Consider the following 24,652-nt stretch of genomic DNA (forward strand, 5'->3'; position numbering starts at 1 on the left):
TGGCGTATCTTCAGTTATAATTTAACTCTCGCACTCAACTCTACCTAATCTTCTTCGCTTACCTTCGTAATATGGCCTCCTGTACCTCTAACCACGCCAACCGGGTGCGATAAATCCCGGAGGTGGGGTTTCTCCATACTCCATGTGTTTAAAAAGAGCTCAATGGCCAATCAGAGCTTTCAAAAATTCCGCGCGCATTATCATGCCATTCACCTGTGAGCGAGTGTACGTTTCCAATCAGGTCCGCTACCTCTTTTTACCGCTTATCGTTTCCGATCATGCGCATTAGAGTATTGTGTGGACTGATCGCTACCTCTGTTCATTGCTAATTGTTTCCGGTCATGCGCATTAGACTTTTATGCAGGTTGATTAGTTTACCCTAGTATTTCCGGTCCTGCGCATTTCGTGTGCGTGGGTTTCCAGTCTGGTCCGCCATGTGTACGAATCTTTGTATTGTAGAAAAGGAGGGATTCCTAAATATTCCTTATCCTCTCTGCGTGATGATTCCATCTATTAATGCGCACTCGCGCATTCGTCCAAAATAACGAAAACAATTTACAAACACTCGTCTGCAGAGAAAGTTACCTATCCGACACCACCGTACACCGGCACACTCCAAAAGAAAACACCGTAGCGACCTCAACCAAATCTCCCGTAGCGAGTAGTATCATAAGTCATCTCATACTGACTAAAAAAAGCCACCTTATTTCTTGAACAGAATACTCCAATGTGAAGAAACAAACTTTGTAATGAAGCATCGTGCCTGCTAAGATTTGGCCTGCCTTTTATTCCGGTGTGCTCAGTCCTATTATTGCTATGCTTCCTTATTCCCCTGTTGGTCAATTTCTTGTGAGTACAACTTAGTGTAAGTGTTATCCCACAGGGGCACATTTTTGAAACATTTCCATATTATCTTGGAAGATTTATCATCTAATTACTCTAATAATAGATTACACATGTCTACACTTGATAAGGAGGTATCCGTAAAGAAAACAACAGTTTGCCTGCTCAACATCTCAGAATGTGTACAATAAACACATAAAAGGTGCCTAATACCACATCCATTTATCAAACCCACTGTTTCTGATCATATACATACATTTTAGGTCCTTATTCATTGATGATTATGCCAAAAAATGGTGTAGTTCAGAATCAATGTTTAAACCATGTGTCATACTACGACATTTGATTATCCAACGTGCTTCTGTTTGACGAATTCGTAGTTCCCAATTCCCACCCCTTACATGCTGAGACACCTTTTCTATGCCATGGAATTTAAATCCCATATTGGCACCATGTTCCTTTTCCATATGCACGTAGAGTGGGGATCTTGCGTCTCGATTCATTATTGCTCGTCTATGCTCCTGCATTCTTATTTTTAGGGGTCTTTTTGTGCTGCCTATATACACTTTATTACAGCTACAGATAATAGCATAGATTATTCCTACACTGTTGCAATTGATAAAATCATTAATGTGAAATTGCTTGGTTCCATTGAATCTGAAAGTTTTTGTTTTGTTAATGCCGTGCGAGCATATTACACAGGACCCACAGATATAAAAGCCTTTAGGCTGGGTGGATAACCAATCTGATTTTCTCTTTTTGCACACTGTCAGCAGTCTATTTAGAAAAGAAACGGCCACCAACTCCATCTTGAGGGCAGACAGTTTTCACCCAGGATCTGTGATTGGGGGGATACCATACGGTGAAATGGTCAGAACCCGAAGAAATTGCAGTCGGGATGAAGACTATATTCAAGAACTTAATCAACTGAAACTGAGACTAGGGAAGAGAGGTTATGCCAAAAAAGATCTAGCAAGGGCCAGTGAGAAAGTGTCAAAAATTGACAGAGCAACCACTTTACTTCCGAAAAAGAGAGAACCAGTCAGACATAAACTTTCCTTTGTTACAGCATATTGTGTGCAAAAAGAGAAAATCAGACAAGCATTAAGTAGGAATTGGACCCTGTTGAAAGGTGTCCCGGGTCTATCTACGATACTGGATGACAGACCCGTAATAACGTTCAAAAAATGCCCGACTATTAGGGACAAAGTTTCAACGAATTATATTCGTCCAACAAAGAAGCAAACCAAAGATTGGTTATCCACCCAGCCTAAAGGCTTTTATATCTGTGGGTCCTGTGTAATATGCTCGCACGGCATTAACAAAACAAAAACTTTCAGATTCAATGGAACCAAGCAATTTCACATTAATGATTTTATCAATTGCAACAGTGTAGGAATAATCTATGCTATTATCTGTAGCTGTAATAAAGTGTATATAGGCAGCACAAAAAGACCCCTAAAAATAAGAATGCAGGAGCATAGACGAGCAATAATGAATCGAGAAGCAAGATCCCCACTCTACGTGCATATGGAAATGGAACATGGTGCCAATATGGGATTTAAATTCCATGGCATAGAAAAGGTGTCTCAGCATGTAAGGGGTGGGAATTGGGAACTACGAATTCGTCAAACAGAAGCACGTTGGATAATCAAATGTCGTAGTATGACACATGGTTTAAACATTGATTCTGAACTACACCATTTTTTGGCATAATCATCAATGAATAAGGACCTAAAATGTATGTATATGATCAGAAACAGTGGGTTTGATAAATGGATGTGGTATTAGGCACCTTTTATGTGTTTATTGTACACATTCTGAGATGTTGAGCAGGCAAACTGTTGTTTTCTTTACGGATACCTCCTTATCAAGTGTAGACATGTGTAATCTATTATTAGAGTAATTAGATGATAAATCTTCCAAGATAATATGGAAATGTTTCAAAAATGTGCCCCTGTGGGATAACACTTACACTAAGTTGTACTCACAAGAAATTGACCAACAGGGGAATAAGGAAGCATAGCAATAATAGGACTGAGCACACCGGAATAAAAGGCAGGCCAAATCTTAGCAGGCACGATGCTTCATTACAAAGTTTGTTTCTTCACATTGGAGTATTCTGTTCAAGAAATAAGGTGGCTTTTTTTAGTCAGTATGAGATGACTTATGATACTACTCGCTACGGGAGATTTGGTTGAGGTCGCTACGGTGTTTTCTTTTGGAGTGTGCCGGTGTACGGTGGTGTCGGATAGGTAACTTTCTCTGCAGACGAGTGTTTGTAAATTGTTTTCGTTATTTTGGACGAATGCGCGAGTGCGCATTAATAGATGGAATCATCACGCAGAGAGGATAAGGAATATTTAGGAATCCCTCCTTTTCTACAATACAAAGATTCGTACACATGGCGGACCAGACTGGAAACCCACGCACACGAAATGCGCAGGACCGGAAATACTAGGGTAAACTAATCAACCTGCATAAAAGTCTAATGCGCATGACCGGAAACAATTAGCAATGAACAGAGGTAGCGATCAGTCCACACAATACTCTAATGCGCATGATCGGAAACGATAAGCGGTAAAAAGAGGTAGCGGACCTGATTGGAAACGTACACTCGCTCACAGGTGAATGGCATGATAATGCGCGCGGAATTTTTGAAAGCTCTGATTGGCCATTGAGCTCTTTTTAAACACATGGAGTATGGAGAAACCCCACCTCCGGGATTTATCGCACCCGGTTGGCGTGGTTAGAGGTACAGGAGGCCATATTACGAAGGTAAGCGAAGAAGATTAGGTAGAGTTGAGTGCGAGAGTTAAATTATAACTGAAGATACGCCAAGTTTATAGCATCTGTCCTTTTTGTGTCAAATATCTTTTTTAGATTGAGCAGTTTATGAACGAATGGACAGCACTACTGCAAACATAGATGTTATTTTCCCGCTTGGCTACAATATATTGGATAGCGGTGAGTTAATAGGGAAACACAATGTTTTTATACTCAAGAGGGCGAATAGAGCATCCTAAATTGTATCATTGTGTTTGGACCTTTCGTAGGTGTGAGAAGCCACGGGCGGATCGCTTTTAAAAGACTCTCGGTTTAAAGAAGGGATAAATCGATTTTGAGTGAAGCCTATACGTTTAGTTTGGAAAGGTATGGATGTTAATATGGTTTGTCATATGGAGGCAGTATAAGATAAAAGAGAACCAGAATCGTGAAGGCTATATTTGGGTAGATATATAGAAATTGACTTGATAATTCATTGGTCTCTCCTTTTTTCTGCCTCACCCCAGTTTTTCAATGTTACTATTATACACACGAAGAATCGGCCTCTTGAAGCAATATTTGCCTAGACCACAGGTTCAATATTAGAAGTCAAAATAACAGAAGAGCCTTACTTCAACAAAATTAGGTGAGCGGTCCACCATCAATGAACATTGTTTTGTAAACACTTGTGCAACAGTTTGCCAGTACTTCATCTCGGGATGTAGACTAAATATGTAAGTGCTCAAAGTAGGCACAACAGATATGTTGTGGAATATGTGCTTGCTGGAACAGATATGATGATTTGTGAAATGTTTTCCCGCTTATTTGGAGTACTGTGAAGTCATTTAATTCTCGGTCAGTACCACTCGGCACAATGAGCTGTATTGGATTTAAAAGTTACCTGAAGATGTGTTGTTTCATTTCACAGGTGATTACTGAGTGATATTGAACATATATACTGATGTGTTTGTATTGTGTGTTTGCTATTGCAGCCCTGATGACGTCCTGCTTCTAGGACGAAACGCGTCGGCTGCAGAAAAACAAGAAAAAGAAGAATTTTGATTGTATTTATGGTTGCAATTTAGAATTTTGAACCATTGATCTATTTGTGTTTCTTTTTGCAAATTAAAATATCCAATTGTTTCAGACATAAATATTGCACTCCCAGCTCTTTTCTTGTACCCTTTATCTCAGAGGCGGATCTAAAACTGGCTATCCAATCGCTAGTTATCTCGAGGATCGAATATGGTTGCACCACGTTAGCTGGCCTACCGAAAACATCCACAGCACCACTAAAAGCCTGTCTCAACGCAGCGGCAAGACTCATCACGGGAACGAAGAAATTCGATCACATATCTCCCCACCTGAAAGCACTAAACTGGCTACCTTACGAGGCCAGAATTCAAATGAAGATGGCCTGTATTACCCACAAAGCGGTTCACTACAACATGCCTAGATATCTAGCCAAGAAAATTAAGCTATCGGGAGGTAACAGACCAACTAGAAGCGCTAAAGAGTTGCTATTGCAACCGGCCTTCTTCCGTAAGAAAAAGACCTATGACCGAGCATTCTCCGGAGCCGCCCCCAGAGTCTGGAATTCACTCCCTCCAAACATCAGGAAGATTCAAAATACTGTAACATTCAAACGGGAACTGAAGAGCCACATGATGAGTAAATACCCTACATAGAGAAGCCTACAGATCATTGGTATGAACATTTACGCCAAAAGAGGGTTGTACTCATCATGAATAATTTGAAGATCAATATCTGACAAACGACTGATTCCCGTTCAAGCCTCGGCTGTACACTTTACTGCTACCTCATATATATGTGATCTTATATACTGTATCTCACAGCCAAAACTATATAACCTCTACCTCACTTTGTTTATCTATATGATCCTTACTACAAGCTAAACCTATTCAACTCTTAATGCTAATTACACATGTAATTGTACTGATAATGCTTTGTAACCCTACCTCACCGAGCTTGACTATATGACTATGACACAAGCTAAGCCTTATGCACCTCTCAATGCTAACTGCACAGGCGTTAGGAATATATTTATCTAATCACCCCTTATAGCATATCGCCTTCTACCTCATATCTGTTTTGTTGTTATAATTGCTATTATAATGTCAATCTGTAATCTTTTTATGTTAAGCGCTCTGATACCCACGGGTCTTGTTCGCGCTATATAAAACACTATAAATAAATAAATAAATAAATAAATATTCCAAATCAAAGGGAAACATCGTTTAGAACGCGGTGTTTACAACGCAGTGCCTTTATAACGCTGCCATTACAACGCAAGTCATTACTACGACTTGCGCTGGATGGCGCTGTTGGGCAAGGAATGTTGTAATTTTATATTCCAACACCTTCCCTACTGTTACGTGGACTGGTGTTGGAATATAAAATTATAAGATTCAAAAATCCGCGCCCTCCAACGCAAGTCGTTGTAACAACTTGCGTTGTAATGCCCGCGTTGTCAAGTATCGCGATCTTTTAGATCGCGTTGCACTGACATACATCCAAATCAAACCATATGAACAGCTACTTGCGAGCCGCCTAAAATGTGGAAACTACCTCTGCTTCCTTTTTTACATAAATTAAGAGACACTCTGAGCTTGAAAGAACCTTATTTTGACTTATACTCTGTGCTTCCTTGTGTTTGGACAATGTTGTGCTTCTCTAGTGAGCTTTAATAAGAGCAAAACACATGTCAGGGACTTCTTTTATCCATTTCAGGTTGGCTAGGATGTTTTTTTGCCAATCCCAAACTACATTAGTGTGTCTGGAAATGGAAAAGGAAGGCTTTTGTCTTGTGTCAGCAGGGCTTGGATGGCAATTGCTAATCCTATGCTTAAATACTTAGTTGCAATAATGTTAAAAGGCTTTATTACTTTTGTAACTTGGAATGTATGGCACTGTTTAAAAAGTCTGCTAGAAAAACAAACATTTGAGGTGAGCAGTTTTAGAGTGCTAGTGGTGTTGCGTTGCATAATTTTCATCAAAACTGAGCTGCTCTCCTGAAGCATGGGAACTACTCAGGGCTCCATGCTTTCTTTTTTACATTATTTGTACAGCACTCTAAGCCTGAAAAGGAGTTGTTAAACAAAAAATGGCTGAAAGCTAGATTTTGACCCAGAAAGCATGCTTTTGTATTTGGTGTAAAGTAAAGTGTGAGAGAAGATAAGGTTTAAAATATATGTATATATCATGGCATGGAGGATCTCCTGAGCTGACACATCTAGAGATGAGATCTGATTGGCTGCCCCATCAACAAAGATATGATGGCAGCCAGTTTAGGACTCAGGAAAAGTAAAAAATACAGTGGGTAGGGTAGGGATATGCTGCCCCTCTGGTCTTGGTGGGGCCTGGGGCCAAAAACCAATCTGCAGTAAAAAAAGATAAAAACAGTGCCCGTGCACTGCTAATTACCTTACATATTACATCACTCATAATGTGGTCCATGACATTATTGGTAATATAACTGCAATAATTGAAATAACATAATTGATGACAGCACTGTGTATATGGGGCACTAGTTATAGAAAAACAAATGGAGGAGTACCACCAGCAAGAATTCACAGGTTGCTATGGGGGTAGAAGGTTTTTACAAAGTGGAGAAAATCTCCTTTTGTTAGAAACCCCTCACTCATCACCTAGTGATGACATGCTTCATCATCGGGGTCCACCCTAATGACCTAGCGTCATCAGGGTGTGCTACAACACCTGATTACAGTGGAGCAGGTTGTGAGTCATGGTGCGTGAGAAAAAAGGGGGGTAGGTGTGTTAAAAATTGTCCTGGTTTGAACTTGAGAAAAAGATTTTTTATTAGCAAGCAACTGGACAATGTTAAAATCGTGGCGAGATAAAGTGAGGGCAGTGATGAGCCCGTGTATCTCTCTATGTGTTGGGTCTACATGTTTCAACCTTAGAGGTTATAATGAACCAGGTGTGACATTTGTCCGCACTTTCTTTTACAGGCTTTTTGATTTTTAGAGCTCACCCAGTGTGGTTTGAGCCGATACCACAGGCACACTTTTGCCTACCAGTGGTCCCATTTGGTAGGATTAGGTGCGTCTTTTAGGGGACGCAGACCGTCCACCAATTTGGTTTTAAGGTCCTGACGAAAACCTGGTTCATTATAACCTCTAAGGTTGAAACATGTAGACCCAACACATAGAGAGATACACGGGCTCATCACTGCCCTCACTTTATCTCGCCACGATTTTAACATTGTCCAGTTGCTTGCTAATAAAAAATCTTTTTCTCAAGTTCAAACCAGGACAATTTTTAACACACCTACCCCCCTTTTTTCTCACGCACCATGACTCACAACCTGCTCCACTGTAATCAGGTGTTGTAGCACACCCTGATGACGTTAGGTCATTAGGGTGGACCCCGATGATGAAGCATGTCATCACTAGGTGATGAGTGAGGGGTTTCTAACAAAAGGAGATTTTCTCCACTTTGTAAAAACCTTCTACCCCCATAGCAACCTGTGAATTCTTGCTGGTGGTACTCCTCCATTTGTTTTTCTGCAGTTATACCCAGGGGTACAGGAGTACTCCCCGTTCACCCTTGGTGAACACAACCCTTGCTCTCCTTGTTGTTCTTCTATGCACTAGTTATAGATCCTTCAGGGCATTAGTTATACTTACTTGAAATAACTGTAACTGCGACTTTCAGTGGTTTTGTTTCTATGTAAATAGTATGTTATAACTATAATGTCCTTCTAACTTTTTTTGGGTAATTTTTTAAGGTTTAAGGTATATCTCTCTCTCTCTCTCTCTCTATATATATATATATATATATATATATATATATATATCAACACAGTGACAGGGCCACGCCCCCTCTTGGAAGCAGGTGATTAATTTAAACTGTGCACCGGCACAGGCGCTGTTTTCATTCAACACAAGCCACTGAAGAAGAGAGCAGGAGGCTCTCGAAACGCGTTTGGCGAGGACTAATGAAATGAAGTTACATGCTGTTGTGAATAGCTGCCATGCAAGCCTACATTAAACCGAATGTTTAATTTCATCCTCTTGTGGCTGTCTTCAAATTGGGGTTCCTGTCACTGTGTTGATTTATAGGCGGCTGCTTCCCGGTCGCGAAGACAGCTCACCACTACAGCTGTGGGTCCTGAGCAGGCTCCAGTGGGAGTCTTTCTCGAGCAAGGAAGAGGTTCCGAGCTGGTGTCTTTGCAGGGAGACACTCGCTTGGGTGCACAGTGTGGCTGCAAAGCAGGGCAGCACTCGGACTGCTTGGCAACTTCAGCCCACTTGGGAAAAAATGTTGGTGTTACTAAAAAAACAGTGTGCCCACATGGGACACCTTTTTGAACTACAAATTCCAGAAGGTCGTGGTGTCGGCCACGCCCCCTCTTGGAAGCAGGTGATTAATTTAAACTGTGCACCGGCACAGGCGCTGTTTTCATTCAACACAAGCCACTGAAGAAGAGAGCAGGAGGCTCTCGAAACGCGTTTGGCGAGGACTTATGAAATGAAGTTACATGCTGTTGTGAATAGCTGCCATGCAAGCCTACATTAAACCGAATGTTTAATTTCATCCTCTTGTGGCTGTCTTCAAATTGGGGTTCCTGTCACTGTGTTGATTTATAGGCGGCTGATTCCCGGTCGCGAAGACAGCTCACCACTACAGCTGTGGGTCCTGAGCAGGCTCCAGTGGGAGTCTTTCTCGAGCAAGGAAGAGGTTCCGAGCTGGTGTCTTTGCAGGGAGACACTCGCTTGGGTGCACAGTGTGGCTGCAAAGCAGGGCAGCACTCGGACTGTTTGGCAACTTCAGCCCACTTGGGAAATAATTTTGGTGTTACTAAAATTACAGTGAGCCCACATGGGACACCTTTTTGAACTACAAATTCCAGAAGGTCGTGGTGTCGGCCACGCCCCCTCTTGGAAGCAGGTGATTAATTTAAACTGTGCACCGGCACAGGCGCTGTTTTCATTCAACACAAGCCACTGAAGAAGAGAGCAGGAGGCTCTCGAAACGCGTTTGGCGAGGACTTATGAAATGAAGTTACATGCTGTTGTGAATAGCTGCCATGCAAGCCTACATTAAACCGAATGTTTAATTTCATCCTCTTGTGGCTGTCTTCAAATTGGGGTTCCTGTCACTGTGTTGATTTATAGGCGGCTGCTTCCCGGTCGCGAAGACAGCTCACCACTACAGCTGTGGGTCCTGAGCAGGCTCCAGTGGGAGTCTTTCTCGAGCAAGGAAGAGGTTCCGAGCTGGTGTCTTTGCAGGGAGACACTCGCTTGGGTGCACAGTGTGGCTGCAAAGCAGGGCAGCACTCGGACTGTTTGGCAACTTCAGCCCACTTGGGAAATAATTTTGGTGTTACTAAAAAAACAGTGAGCCCACATGGGACACCTTTTTGAACTACAAATTCCAGAAGGTCGTGGTGTCGGCCACGCCCCCTCTTGGAAGCAGGTGATTAATTTAAACTGTGCACCGGCACAGGCGCTGTTTTCATTCAACACAAGCCACTGAAGAAGAGAGCAGGAGGCTCTCGAAACGCGTTTGGCGAGGACTTATGAAATGAAGTTACATGCTGTTGTGAATAGCTGCCATGCAAGCCTACATTAAACCGAATGTTTAATTTCATCCTCTTGTGGCTGTCTTCAAATTGGGGTTCCTGTCACTGTGTTGATATATATATATATATATATATATATTACCTACTGGCGATAGCCAGTAGGTTTATATAGTTAGGACCTAGCTACCATAGGAAATGCGCAACATTTTATTGGGAATAACTTTGGCGCCGGTTGAGGAATTTGCATGTAATTTTCCAAAATTTAGGCCAGCTCTGCTCCGCGTCTTCCCTGGAAGTTTCAGGGGGATTTGTCATGCGGGGGCCGAGAAAAAAGGGGGGTCCCAAAACGTATTTTCCCCATGTTAATTTCCATAGGACGAATAGACAAGGCTACAGCCCGACCCGCTGAATGGAATTACACCAAACTTTGCAAAATTGTAGGCACTGGTACCCAGAAGTGCCTTTTCTATATTTGGTGAAAATTGCTACAGTGGTTTTTATGAAAATTAACTTCAAAAACACATATATATCTGGGCGGAGCCTAACCACAAATCTATTCGTGAGATCTGATTGCCTTGTCAGCACTTCATCCAAGAAGTGTTGGCAGCCATCTTGGGACCAATATACATGATAGCACCTCATTAAAAAGCATTGTAGTTATTATTTACATTATAAATCATTTGTTGATGGTATGATTAGTGCTACAGAAAGAAAAATTAGGGCACATTTTGAGTGACTTCTCAAATCCTCTCCCATTTCATTAAAAAATTCTGACATGCAGTCTCCCAAGATGGCCACCATAGACAAAATAGACCAAATGTAGCCCAAATATCACCCAGATGTAGCCCAAGTATAGCCCAATGACAGAATGTCCCAGAGTGTTCTAAAGAACAACTAGAGCACTAACAGTCTTACTTATGACAAAAGTATGGCATACCAGAAGCCATCTTGATAGGAATGAAGTGGTAAGTCTGAAAACATTTAATTTAAAAGGAACAACATGGGGAGGTTCATTTTGCCATCGAAAGTATGATTAGTGCTTCAGAAAGAAAAATTAGGGCACATTTTGAGTGACTTCTCAAATCCTCTTCTATTTCATTAAAAAAATTCTGACATACAGTCTCCCAAGATGGCCACCAGAGACAAAAGAGCCCAAATATCACCCAGATGTAGCCAAAGTATAGCCCAATGACAGAATGTCCCAGAGTGTTCTAAAGAACAACTAGAGCACTAACAGTCTTACGTATGACAAAAGTATGGCACACCAGAAGCCATCTTGATTGGAATGAAGTGGTAAGTCAGAAAACATTTAATTTAAAAAGGAACAAAATGAGGGGGTGTATTTTGCCATAGAAAGTATGATAAGTGCTGCAGAAAGAAAAATGAGGGCACATTTTGAGTGACTTCTCAAATCCTCCTCTATTTCATTAAAAAAGTTCTGACATGCAGTCTCCCAAGATGGCCACCAGAGACAAAAGAGCCCAAATGTAGCCCAAATATCAACCAGATGTAGCCCAAGTATAGCCCAAAGACAGAATGTCCCAGAGTGTTCTAAAGAACAACTAGAGCGCCAACAGTCTTACTTATGATAAAAGTATGGCACACCAGAAGCCATCTTGATTGGAATGAAGTGGTAGGTCTGAAAGCATTTAATTTAAAAAGGAACAAAATGAGGGGGCTCATTGTGCCATAGAAAGTATGATTGGTGCTTCAGAAAGAAAAAATAGGGCACATTTTGATTGACTTCTCAAATCCTCTTCTATTTCATTAAAAAAATTCTGACATGCACACTGAAACATGCACTTTGAACACCAGCAGCAGACTTCCCTGGTGAGCAGTAGCTTTACTACAGTGATCTAATGAGCAACTAGAGTGCTAATATTCAGAATTTATGGCAAATATGTGACACATCTGAATGCCTTCTTGATGGAACCAAAGTAAACAAGCATTGAAAATGCAATAGATCTCGCCCTCGTTTAAGTTAAAGCCATTCTGTTTGTAATGAGGTGGCTTTTTAGCTTTGCTTTTATTAGTGTTTTTAAAACCTTCATGTAAATAACATGCATATGTATGCATATATGTATATGTATTCATGCATTTATATTTGTATTTATATAGATATGCAGATTATATATGTTTATATATGTATGTATATATATATATTCACTGAAAAAAACCATAGGTTATAGACCATATATAGTTAGGAATTAGCATTTACAAAACCTTATTTTACTCACACAAAACCATTGAAATTCGCATATATGGTTAGTTGTACTAACTATATATCGCGCACCCGCAATCCACTGCTGATCATGTCACATATTACATCATTCATGACATGGTCAGTGACATCACTGATGACATCTCAAATGACATCACTGATGACATCACTGATGACAACATCCAGTGACTGTATGTTTCTGTGAAGTTAAAATATGTCTTACATATTGAAGAATGAGTGGATGTATAAGTGTCTGGATGAAGGATTTAGTAGGTGCATGACTGACTGTATGAGTGAGTGATTAAATGTGTCCCACTGAGTGCATGGGTTAGTGACTAAACTGTCTTAATTTGTGCATCATTATGTCTGTTGTTATGTAAACTGCTGCATGTGTTGATCAGTAGCTATATGAGTAACTATATGGGTTATTGATTGGTTGCCCAAGTATTTGTATGGGAGACTGAGTGTGTGTGTGGGTGGCTGGGAGGTGTATGACTCTGTGCATAGATGTGTGAGCAGTTGATTCACTAGATGTATGGGTTCAAAAGTGCATGTGGAAACAGCTGTATGGGCGGTTGACTGTGTGCATGAGTGTATTGGTGAGTGAATGGATATCTCAGTGCTACATGTCAAAGTAAGTACATATGTAAAACACAGTACATGTGAGAGTTGACATATATAAATAACTGTGCATAAGAGCCAGTGAATGTGTGAGTGGCTGTACGGATCATTGTGAACTTGTATCAGGGATTGTATAAGAGAGTAAATATGTGTTAGTATATTTTTGAATAAGTAAGGTGTGTATAACTGTATAGTTGAGGAAATGGAGGTGTGATTGATTCTTTGCATGACTGACTAGGTGTGTGAGTAACTCCATGGATGAGTGACAGTCTGTGAGTGTATGTTTACACTGAGTGTATCTAAGGTTATATTAGAGTCTGAAGAGGTTCATCGTATTATCACATGAATGATGTCATCAGTGATGTGATCAGTAATGTCAACTGAGATGTCATCAGTGATGTCATCAGTGATGTCATTTGAGATGTCATCAGTGATGTCATCAGTGATGTCATTTACGATGTCATCAGTGATGTCATCAGTGATGTCACTGACCATGTCATGAATGATGTAATATGTGACACGATCAGCAGTGGATTGCGGGTGCTCGATATATAGTTAGTACAACTAACTATATATGCGAATTTCAATGGTTTTGTGTGAGTAAAATAAGGTTTTGTAAATGCTAATTCCTAACTATGTATGATCTATAACCTATGGTTTTTTCAGTGAATTTTCAAGGTTTTGTAAATGCTAATTCCTAACTATATATGGTGTATAACCTATGGTTTTTTCAGTGAATTTCAATGTTTTTTTAATAGCAAATATCAAAGGCTTTAAAATGTATTCTTCTTTAAATCGAAAAATATATTTTATATGTTTTTAGTACAATTTTTTTGTTATTTTTTTTTGTTATTATTTTTTTTATTTTTGCTCCCGGTCCGCGAACCGGGTAGCTTCCCGTTAGCTCAATTTGGTGCCGCGACCCGGTCTATGAACCGGTAAACGTTCCGTTTGCGCAACTGCCGCGTTAGAAAACAACATCGTGACGCGTCGCGTAAGCGCGACGTATGGCGTTCTCGCGTAATGCGTCTTATGACGCGCCGCGTTAGCGCACCCGGAACTGCTCCGGAGCACAAACCGAGGCGCCAAGCGCAGCTCCCCAGAAGCGATCCGGGGCGCGGCGCGCAGCGCGTAACGTAAGCGTAACAGGTCATGTGACTTGTTAATAAAACTTTTCATTGGTTCATTTCACTTTTGGTTTCCTAATGATGTAAGGCTAGGTCATGTGACCTAAAAATAACACTTTTCATTGGTTTCGAACTATTTTTTTTCCAAAATGATGAAAGCCCCCACCTTTTTTCTCACTCCGACTTTCAACTTTGTGAGAGTAAGACCTATTTTGCTTACTAAAAATGGCTTCAGTAGTAGCTGCAGCTGGTGCACCCCCACCACCACCACCACCTCCTAGGAAGAGAGGACCACCTCCTCAGGTTATCCTTCAGCAAGAGGAGGAAGAAGAGGAAGAAGAGGAAGAGGAGCAAGAGAGGCAGTTTTTGCCTGAAGAGCCTAGGAGGTCCCATGTCAAGGAAAATTACATCTGGCAATTTTTCAAATATCCCCGGGGCCAAAAAAAAGTAAATGCCCGCTATGTTACCTGTCTTATCTGCAAAAAAGATCTGTCCAGAGGGACTGATAAGAAATACAGCTATGGCAATTACACCATGCATCGCCATATGGATAGGTGGCACCCTATAAATTATAGTGCTGCGCAGGTACGTGACCTGCAGGATAACCCCCGTCCTGTGGCCAGTACATCAAATCAAGAGGCAGTGACGGGACCAGAGGCGAGGGAGACGGTCCCAAATATCCAGCTGAAGTTTGGGAACGTGAAGCAAGTGTGTATTTTGTGCGGCCAATTGATTTGCTACAGGGAGAGTAGCATAAATTTAATCAACACAGCTATTGACAATCATAAATGTCCAAAACGCCCCAGAAAATCAATTATCTTTTTTTTTGTTGCTCCTGTTGAGCCCTTTATAATGAATCATTTTCGTTCCCCCCCCAAAAAAACAAAACAAATATAAAATCGTTCAAAAAATACAAAAAAAGTAAAAAAATGTTCAGAAAAATAATAAAAAAAATATAAAACAACTAAAATAATTTAAAAAAAACTTCTTTTCAGAACTACCTCCCCTTTATAAAAAATTGCTAGAATGTTTAGCACTCTGGCAACCTCTATTTCTTTTGATTCGCTTCCCGGTTCGCGCTCCGGTACGCGAACCGGAAGCGAACCAGAATAAAAAAATAAAAAAAAAGAAGAGTAAGTATAAGGGAAGGAAACAGAGAGTAATGTTAAAAGAAAGACAGCTAGAGGGAGTAACACAGAGATACTGTTTAATAGATTATTTACCGAAGAAAAGATGGAAGAGGGTATAATTGTGAAAAACAAAATAGATAAGGAAGTGAAAGAAAAAAAGGAGAGTAGAAGAATAATAAACAAGAGTTTCTTAGGGAATGTGAGTGAATGTTCAAATTAAGAAGAAAAACAGTAAAGGATGTGGAATGAGAGGTAGGGATAGAACCGGACTAAAAGAACAATCCTGAGGGAAAGCGGTAAGAAAACAGTGAGCGAAAGTAAATAGGAATAAAACAAGATGTATGATAGTGACTAAGGTTAAAACATGTGGAATAACAGAGAGAAAAAACAGAAAGCAGAAAAGAAGAAGTGACAGAAAAGGAATGATTGAAACAGCAAAGAAATGTAAATAACATAGGGGCATATTATCAACACAGGCGATAAAATTATTGCTGCTTTTATCGGCAGAAAACTGCCGCTAAAGCCGCTTTTGCGGCAGAAAACTGCCGCTAAAGCCGCCTTTGTGGCAGTTTTCTGCCGATAAAAGCAGCAATAATTTTATCGCCTGTGTTGATAATATGCCCCTTAGTGTGCTTGAACTACAGGGAGAAAGCATAATGAACAAGTAGTGAAAGAGTGATGAGTCAGAGATAGTGAGAGTAATAGAGACGGAGTGAGTGAACAGGAGTGAGGAACTATGAGAACAGAGGGACTGAGAAAAGGAGTGGAAGGAGTAGAGTAAGTAAGTAATAGAAAAAGGAATGAGGGAAGTAGCAAAAGGAAACTGATGGTTAAAGAAATGAAGCAGTGGAACTAATAGAAGTTAAATGTGATAGAAATGTAACGAAAAGAGTACAAGACACTTACCTTATAATTGTCGTTAACTTAGTCACTTGTTATTTTTATACTTTCAATCTGTGAAAGAAACAACAAAAATTTGAAAAATATTAAAACATGTATTTAAAAATTAGAAAAGAAAAGGGAAAAGATTGACAATCATCCAATTTTACAAAGAAATAAAGTTAGAGATAAACATGCAGAAAAAAAAGAGAAAGAAACGGTGATAGACAGTCAGAGACAAAAGAAATTGTAATAGAGTAAATTACTAAAAGAAAAAAAAGGAAGATACTTTCAGTGACAGAAAAGAAGGATAGAAGAGAAAACTAAATTGAAGTTGTGTAAGCTACTAAAAGAAAGTGAGTAAGGTAAACTATATAAGGAAAGGGTGAATAAGGAAAAGAGAGTGAGGGAGAAAGGAGACAGAGGAAGTGAAGGAAAGAGTGTCAGATATAGACTGAGTGAGGCAACAAAGAAAGATAAATGAGTGAGGGTGAGTTATACTAACTGATTGCACCAAAAAAGGAGAACCCAAAAATATTTAATTTAGAAAACAAAGGGAGGAAAGATGGAAAAGACAAGCGAATCAGAAGGTCTAAAAGCTGGAAAATGGTGCAAGGGAGAAAAGAAAAAAGCAGAGTTGGATTAGGGAAACAAAGGTTGAACGATAAGTGGAGTTAGAGAGCAAGGGTGAAAGAGAATAAAACAAAAGGCAATGTGAGTATGTAAGGAGGATTGATAGAAGGTAGTAAAAGATGAGTGAGCATGAGATAAGATGAGTACAAATTAAAATTAACTATACAAAGTACAGAATTAATTATACATGTTAAATGGTTTATTTTTGCTGTTCTCAGAATATATCAAATTTCACTAAAAACAGTGAGTTGAAGGTATTCATCATATAACAGCGGGGAAAAAAAAACACAATCAAAATGATTGTGTTTAAAAAACCCATATAACATAACCAATCAGAAATCAGAACTCCTTAAAAGTAACTTACTTTCCATGACGTCGAAGGATGTCCTATGAACAGCTTATACTCTGTTGTGCTGTTATTATTTTCAGCCCGCCACTTTCTGAAAGAAAAGCTCCATCGTTTTGACAAATATGTTACATACAATAAATGACTTCTCGCTCTCTACCGCACTTTTCCTCAAAGCCAAATCGTGTAAGAGCCATTTATAACTCTTGGAATTCTTCTAAGCAAATCCCGTCATTTTCTTTTTCCGCAACTTTCAGAAAGAAAACGTTCAAGATCACTTTCACAATCCTGTACTAGTAATATCTCACCCTTCTTGCTCACTCATGTTCCACATTTCCTATGACATTGATACTGCTTACTATGAGGCACACTTACACTACCTCTATGACTACTACAATTATTTAATTCTCTACATCACTTTTAATCACAAAGCAATTGAAAACAGTACATAAAATTATATCAACTCCTAGAATCATTATAGGCCAGTTACCTACCCAAAATTCTCTCTTCTGAAAACAGAAAGTAAGAATATTTTTAAGTCAAAAGGCAACATTGTTTCATAGTCAAATGTGAATCATTTCCGAAACATCAGTTTTTTTTAAATTTTAAATAAGCTGTGTAATAAGCGGATGTTGTCAAAGGACCATCATGTCATATAATAGCTGCAGTTACAAATGTTCTTCCTAAAATCAACGACTGTGTAGCCATAACATTTGTAATTAAAGTTGAAGACTTACTTTCATCAGGTTTATATAGTTGGAATTTTAAAATGACATTATAACCAAAAGTTTGTACAAATAATGTGGACAGCATTGCAGACTTACATTACCTCTACTCCATGTTTTGATTGGCTGCTTGAATTAGCTTATTAAAAGAAACAGTTTTTCTGAACTCATTCAAAGTGCAGTTATTTTTCCATGACGTCAAGTGTTATGGTAAGAACACCGTTTGCTTTGGGAAATACTCTGTTGTCCTTTAACTAATCCGTGCCCACCACTTTCTGTAAGAAAACCTTCTTTTTTTTCCAGGAACTACTTAAAACTCAAAAATAACTTTTGACTCTGTACTACACTTATCCTCAAGGCCAAATAGTGTAGGAGCCATTAGAACCTCTTGAAATTCCTCAGAGCAAATCCCGAGATTCCTACCCTAAAATTTTGGTTGTAAAAACACCAGGTAAGAATTTTTAAGGTCAAAAGGCAATCTTTTTTTGAAAGTTAAAACAGAATCATTGCAGAATGACCAGCCGTTTCCAGACTTCAAATAAGCTGTGTAATGTCCTGATGTTGTTGAAGGACCGTCATGATATATAATTGCTGCAGTTACAAAAGTCCTTCCTGATATTGACAACTGCGAAGCCACAACATTTTTAATTAAAGTTGTCAATTTTGTTCCATCAGGCCTACATCGTTGGAACATTAAAATGACATACTGGCCATATGTTCGTATAAATAATGTGGACAGCATTGCAGACTTACATTGGCTACACTCCATGTTTTGATCGGCTGCTTTTACTAGCTTATTAAAGGACACTGATTTACTGTCTGGCAAAGTTAAATATATAAATCTTTCTGAGTCTACATAAGTAGTACTTGATACCCTACAGTTCCCGCAGTCATGCTGCCATTGATAAGAAAGGCCAAACAGATGATCTACATCTACACCTTCATCTTGCAATACATCAAGCATATACATTAAAAACTCCTGACAATCTTGCTGAATATTTTGAGAGAATTGCGTTTGACCTGAACATTTGTCTAACAGATTTCGAATTTCAGACACACTTTCTATTTTTGTTCTATCAGTGCTACATTTCTCTAACACAGAATTCAACAAGCAGCAAAAACTTTGATCCGAATTGATCACAATCTGTTCTTTTCAAGTTTGTAGAGAAAAGACAACATTAACCACTACATTAGCATAGCAGTTGACACCAGAACTATTTTCAAATTGAAAACTAACAATATCTTCAACAGAATCCTTTTTCTTTCTGCTTATAATTTCAGGTTCATCGACTTTTCGTCTTTTTGCTACAACCTCTCTACTATTGGTCACATTTCTTCGTTTCCGGCCTACCACACGTTTCTCAAACAAAGGACATTGAGGCAAATGTGGCGCATACTCTCTTCTTAACCTATTGTATTCCTTAACACAATCTAGATCCCCACAAATGTTTGTGACATCACACTCAATCAAGTACAATCCCGATAAAGTTCTGACTCGTGACAATGCCACATATGCCATACCCTCCTTGAACACTGAACTGCCAATATTCACCAATGCACTGTCTAAACTTAAACCTTGCGATTTATGGATTGTCACCGCATATGCCAAGCAAACAGGAAACTGCTTACGGCGAACATATAAGTCTTTTACAAGCAAAAACCTAGCAGAGCAACTACCAATTAGCTGTACTCCCTCAATGCCATCAAATTTAATTTTTAAAAATTCAATTCCATCTCTATTTCTGTATTTCTCAAAATCAACAACATTACCCATTGATCCATTTACCAGACCTCTTTCAACATGTAAATTCCTTCTCAAAATGATACGGCAATTTAAGCACACATTCAGAGTCTTTTCAAAACCAGCAGTTTTAGATATAGTCTTCTCTAATGAATCCAATTTAGATTTCAAATTCTCAGACAAAATAATTGTTGCTCCCATATGCTCTATTCTGTCAATAGCTTCCAGTTTCACAATCTCTTGGTTTTCTAAATTCTACATTTTGTTGTTGAAGATGGCACATTCTGCAAGAGTTGGCATCAAACATATTCCAGATTTCTTCTCAGTAATTTTCCGAAAAATATTCTCTGGCACAACGTCTTCTTCTGGATACAAATTTGACAGTAATCGTGCATGTAAAGCTTCGTTCCCATGCTCGGTCACTTTTCCGATTCTAACATCTTGTAGAATATTCTTATAATCTTCATCCTTCGCTTGACGCATATTTTCACGCAGTTCAGCATAATTGAAGTTTAACCATATATTAACATTGCCAATGCTCCCTAGGCACTTCCTGGTATCTTCATGCGTAAGTAGTTTAAAAACTGATTGTCCTTTCACTGGTGTCAGCTGCAGAAGATCACCGAAAACAATGATGTGTTTGCCACCAAATAACACATCATACTCTGTTTTGAGAAATTCTTGCATTCTCAAATGCACAAAGGCAAGCATGACATTGGAAACCATGCTTACTTCGTCAATGATAAGAAGTTTCATTTTCCTCAAGACTCTGGAAACTTCACAACAAGCATCTCCAGATAACTTGTGGTATTGTAATTTGTTATCATGCTCCACTGGCAGCATCAGTAGACGATGCAAAGTAATACCTTTAATGTTATGTGCTGCCAGTCCAGTTGGAGCGGTGACAACACAAGACAGCGATGACTCAGTCCTTTTCTGCAAATAACATGAAATTGCTTTAATGAGGAAGCTTTTTCCAGTTCCCGCTTCTCCACTCACGTACAGTCGGACAGACTTCAATGACGTACATGAGCACTCTTTCTTCTCATGACTTAATCAATGATCAATTTGGTTGGTAACTTCATCATATATTTTCCTCTGCTCAACGTTGAGTTGTCTTTCCAAGTCTTCTAAGTTAACCGCATCCTCCTGAGCATGTGCCATGGCTCTTTCCACTTCAATCATGGCAGTGGCAGCTTCATTTTCGATAACTGGTCCTCCTAGTGGATCCTGACTCAATGAAACAGAACTCTGACTGTCCTGAGAACTGTCTCTAGCAATCTCGGCTGCAATCGTTGCTTCCTGCTCGATTTCCGCATTCAACATTTCTAGATATTTGGGGAAAACAGGACATTCTATGGTCTCCTTGGCGGCATTGAAAGAGTCTTTGTAACAGAGGAAATCTCCAAGCAGTTCCTCTTCTGCACGCCAAGGCTTGAAAAGTTGTAAAAGAGCTAAATAGAAAAACTCTTTTCTTTCAGGAGATTCGCCACTCAATTTTCTATGGTTTACCAATTGGCATTTTCTTTGCTTGACCAGACATCCCTCACTTCCAATTACAGCATACACTCCTTTATCAATATCTTCTTTGATGTTCCTCTTGAATATGTAATTTTGTAGAACCTCATACAGACAAACATTCTCGAGGTGACTGCTTCTATTTGGATAATATGTATCCAACATGTTGGTCTTCAAAATATCGGTACTGTTTGGCTCCTTTTTCGCCAAATACTCAATTTCCCGCACAGGTTTCAGAACTCGATTACGCGTTGCAGCAAGACCAAGACTCGCCCAAATGATACTCCTAGATTTGGCATACAGACTTGCTGAAGATAACCGGTCATAACATTCGTAAGCTCCAATTTCTCGATGCGACAACATCTTCAGACTGAAACTGTACAACTTCTTACTGAGGCTCTTTTCATGGGAAATGTCCTCCCACATATCCTTCAATTCTGTCTTTTCTTTTTTGGTGATGTAAGATGTCACATACCGAGCCACAGCCATACAGTTATCAGCCACAAACTGTATATCCATGTTAGCATTCCACATGGACAAAATCACTGGGTTGTAGTCGTTGATGTACTTGGACTCTTCGTTCCTTTTCAAATTGTATGTATTTTTGGGTGATTTCCTCGTCACATTATGTCGCAGCGAAGACATCAAACTGTTCACTCTTCCTTTAGAAATCACCGGTCGTGGAAAGCCGAAACGACATTTTGTGTAGAACTTGTCCTTGTTTCTGAATTTACGACGACAGTACTTTCCACAACGATGGCTTTGGAAGCGTAAAACTTGTTCTCTTAGGCTTTTGTCTTCCTTTGTCTTTGGAACAGCACATGTAGAATACTGTTCTATGAAACTCATCACTAAGTCATCTGGATCTGTTCCAAATTTGGGTGCATCTTTGATCCATAGCAGCATATGTATATGAGGAGCACCTCTTGCTTGGTACTTCTTTCTCCAGAAGAAATCCAACACCTCTCCAAGAGGTGGATTTTTCTTGTTCATGATGAAAGACATCATAGCTTCAAATCTATGATTGAAGTACCTGCATACATTCACTGAATCCAAAGACCACAGTTCTCCGGGTGTCTTGAATTCGATATTTTCAATGTTTCCATTTGACTCTCGTAGAAATTCAAGTAAGTCTTCCCAGCCATACTCGGCACAGCTGAGAGTGAGGAACCATGTGGGAGTTCCTAAGTTCCTCAGCATACATTTTAAATCACCATGACGACGGTACCAGTACTCATTAGTACCACGCTGACACGCCATGAGATTAATCAGGTGAGAATCCAAAATACTGTCTTGCACATTGACTTTATCCATAAAGTCCCTTGCCGAGATATTTTGCATCTGTACACCACTTTTCAAAATGTGGTTCACTGCATATGACAGTCCAGACAGATCACTTTCAAACAGTAGATGAAACAAATAGGGAATGCATTGACGAAACCTAGGATCTTCTGCATACAATCGTGAAGTCCGGTATTCAGAAGCAGGAATTTGATGAGGTCGCTCATCATATCTTCCTCCTTGACCTGTTGGAAATAGCTGTGGGAAACACCGAGCTTCCAAACTTTCCTCCCAAACACTAATGGGACTCCCTTTGGCTTGTTTCATTTGAAACAACTCAATAGCATTCCCCATGACTTCCTTGGAATGCAAAGGATGAACACTATAATGTTCATATATTTCTTTATTTTTAGAGGCTTCTACTTTCTCAATTTGTCCAGCACACAAATCGCTGTCCTCTTCTTCACTTACTTCCTCTTCTGCAACACATACATTCTTGTAGTGCTGATTGTTTTTCATCAAATACAATGTTGCCTTTTTGACTTTCCTAACATACACTAAATCTTGCCAGATTTTTTTACTCTTTTGTCGGAACCCCGTTAACTAAGATAACCAGAGGTTCCTCTTCCACTTTCTCTACTCCAATTGTATTAATGTTTTTCTTCAAATCTAGAGGCAAATAAACAACTCTTCCCTTTAATCCTCTCTGTAAATCTGATGGAGGCAATTTCCCTGTCTTTGGCTCCATTCGTACAATAGCCTGAAAGGGATGGACACTTTGAATCAAAATAGATTCATAAGTATTTAAATCCTTCAATTCAGAAGGAATGTCAACCAATTCCAGATTATTATGAACCGCTCTAGCAGGCATCTGGTTTTGATTTAATTTGTTACAACAATAAGTACACACACGTTGATCCGATCCCAAATCAAAACAATTTTCTACCATCAAGTATGTTGCGAAATCCTTCCATTCACTATTATTTTCCCTTTTACTTTTTGCATATAAATCCACTAACTTAGTCTGATTCTTATAATAAGTGCGTCGACAACACACACAAGTGAAATTAGGCCTCTCACTTGATTTCACCTGAAACGTGGCAATTTCCTTCTGAAAATAATCTGTACTGGAAACCTGTACACTCTCTTCCACATTACCTTCTTCTTCTGGGTCAATTTCAACATTCTTCTCTTTACTTGCAAAGTAACAAAACTCACTTTCTTCACAAATATTCTTCACATCTACTTCAGAACCATGCAAAAGAGCAGTGCATAATTGTTTAAGCATAATTTCTGGACTCTTAGCATAATACAACATTCTAACTAATTTCCTCACTTTATTATGATGCACTGCTAGCATCCTGAAATGATGAAAAACACTCTGGCATACTCTCCTGGAAAGACAAGCCAGTGAATGACCATGCAAACCTGTCACTTCTCTCACTCTGCAAGGATCTAATTCTTGCAACAACTTCATTTTCTGTTTTAAAGTTTTCTTATTAAATGTCTGTACAAAATCACAAAGCAAATTGATGGAATCCTGTCGCACACTGCAAATACTACTACACTTCCAGGTGTACACTGGTCCCTTAGGACGTCTTCCTAAAACCTCATTACCTAACACCCCTTTGCCTCTGTTGACACAAGTTTTTCTTTTTCAACCGGACAACCATCTTTCACCTCATATGCTCGACCACTGGTGTCAACTGCATGCACCAAATCATTATCCTGGAAATAACTCTCCTCATTAAAAATGCCTCACAACTTGAACTATGCATCCATTCTCCTGAAAAAACTTCACAAAATTTACTACGATTAACTGTTCTCTTCCATCTACTATTTGTTTTGAAATCATAAATTACCTTGTTTAGTTTCCTAATTCTATTGATTATCAAAATAAATAACTTTCGCTTAATTTCGAATGCCTGATCAATAATTTTCTCAATGTTTCTCTTTCTCTTATAAAAAGCCACTTTCTGTTGACGTTTCTTAATATTTTTTAGCAAATTGCCAATTATCCTGTTGCGGAACATTCGTATACGAATGTCCCTAAACTGATTTTTCCTTCTACTACCATGCACAGAGTTATCTCCTGCTCTAGCAGTAACATTTTTGAGTGGCCTTTCCTTTCCGTTTAAATTGGCTCTCTTTTTCTGTACTAAAACATGTTCTGTAGTGATACTTTTTTTTCTGGAAATGTTTCTTAGGAAAGATTTCGTTCTCTTACCTGGAGCTTTTTTGGTGACTTGACAA

This window comes from Lissotriton helveticus, chromosome 8 (assembly GCF_964261635.1).
Source record: "Lissotriton helveticus chromosome 8, aLisHel1.1, whole genome shotgun sequence".
Lineage (NCBI taxonomy): Eukaryota > Metazoa > Chordata > Amphibia > Caudata > Salamandridae > Lissotriton > Lissotriton helveticus.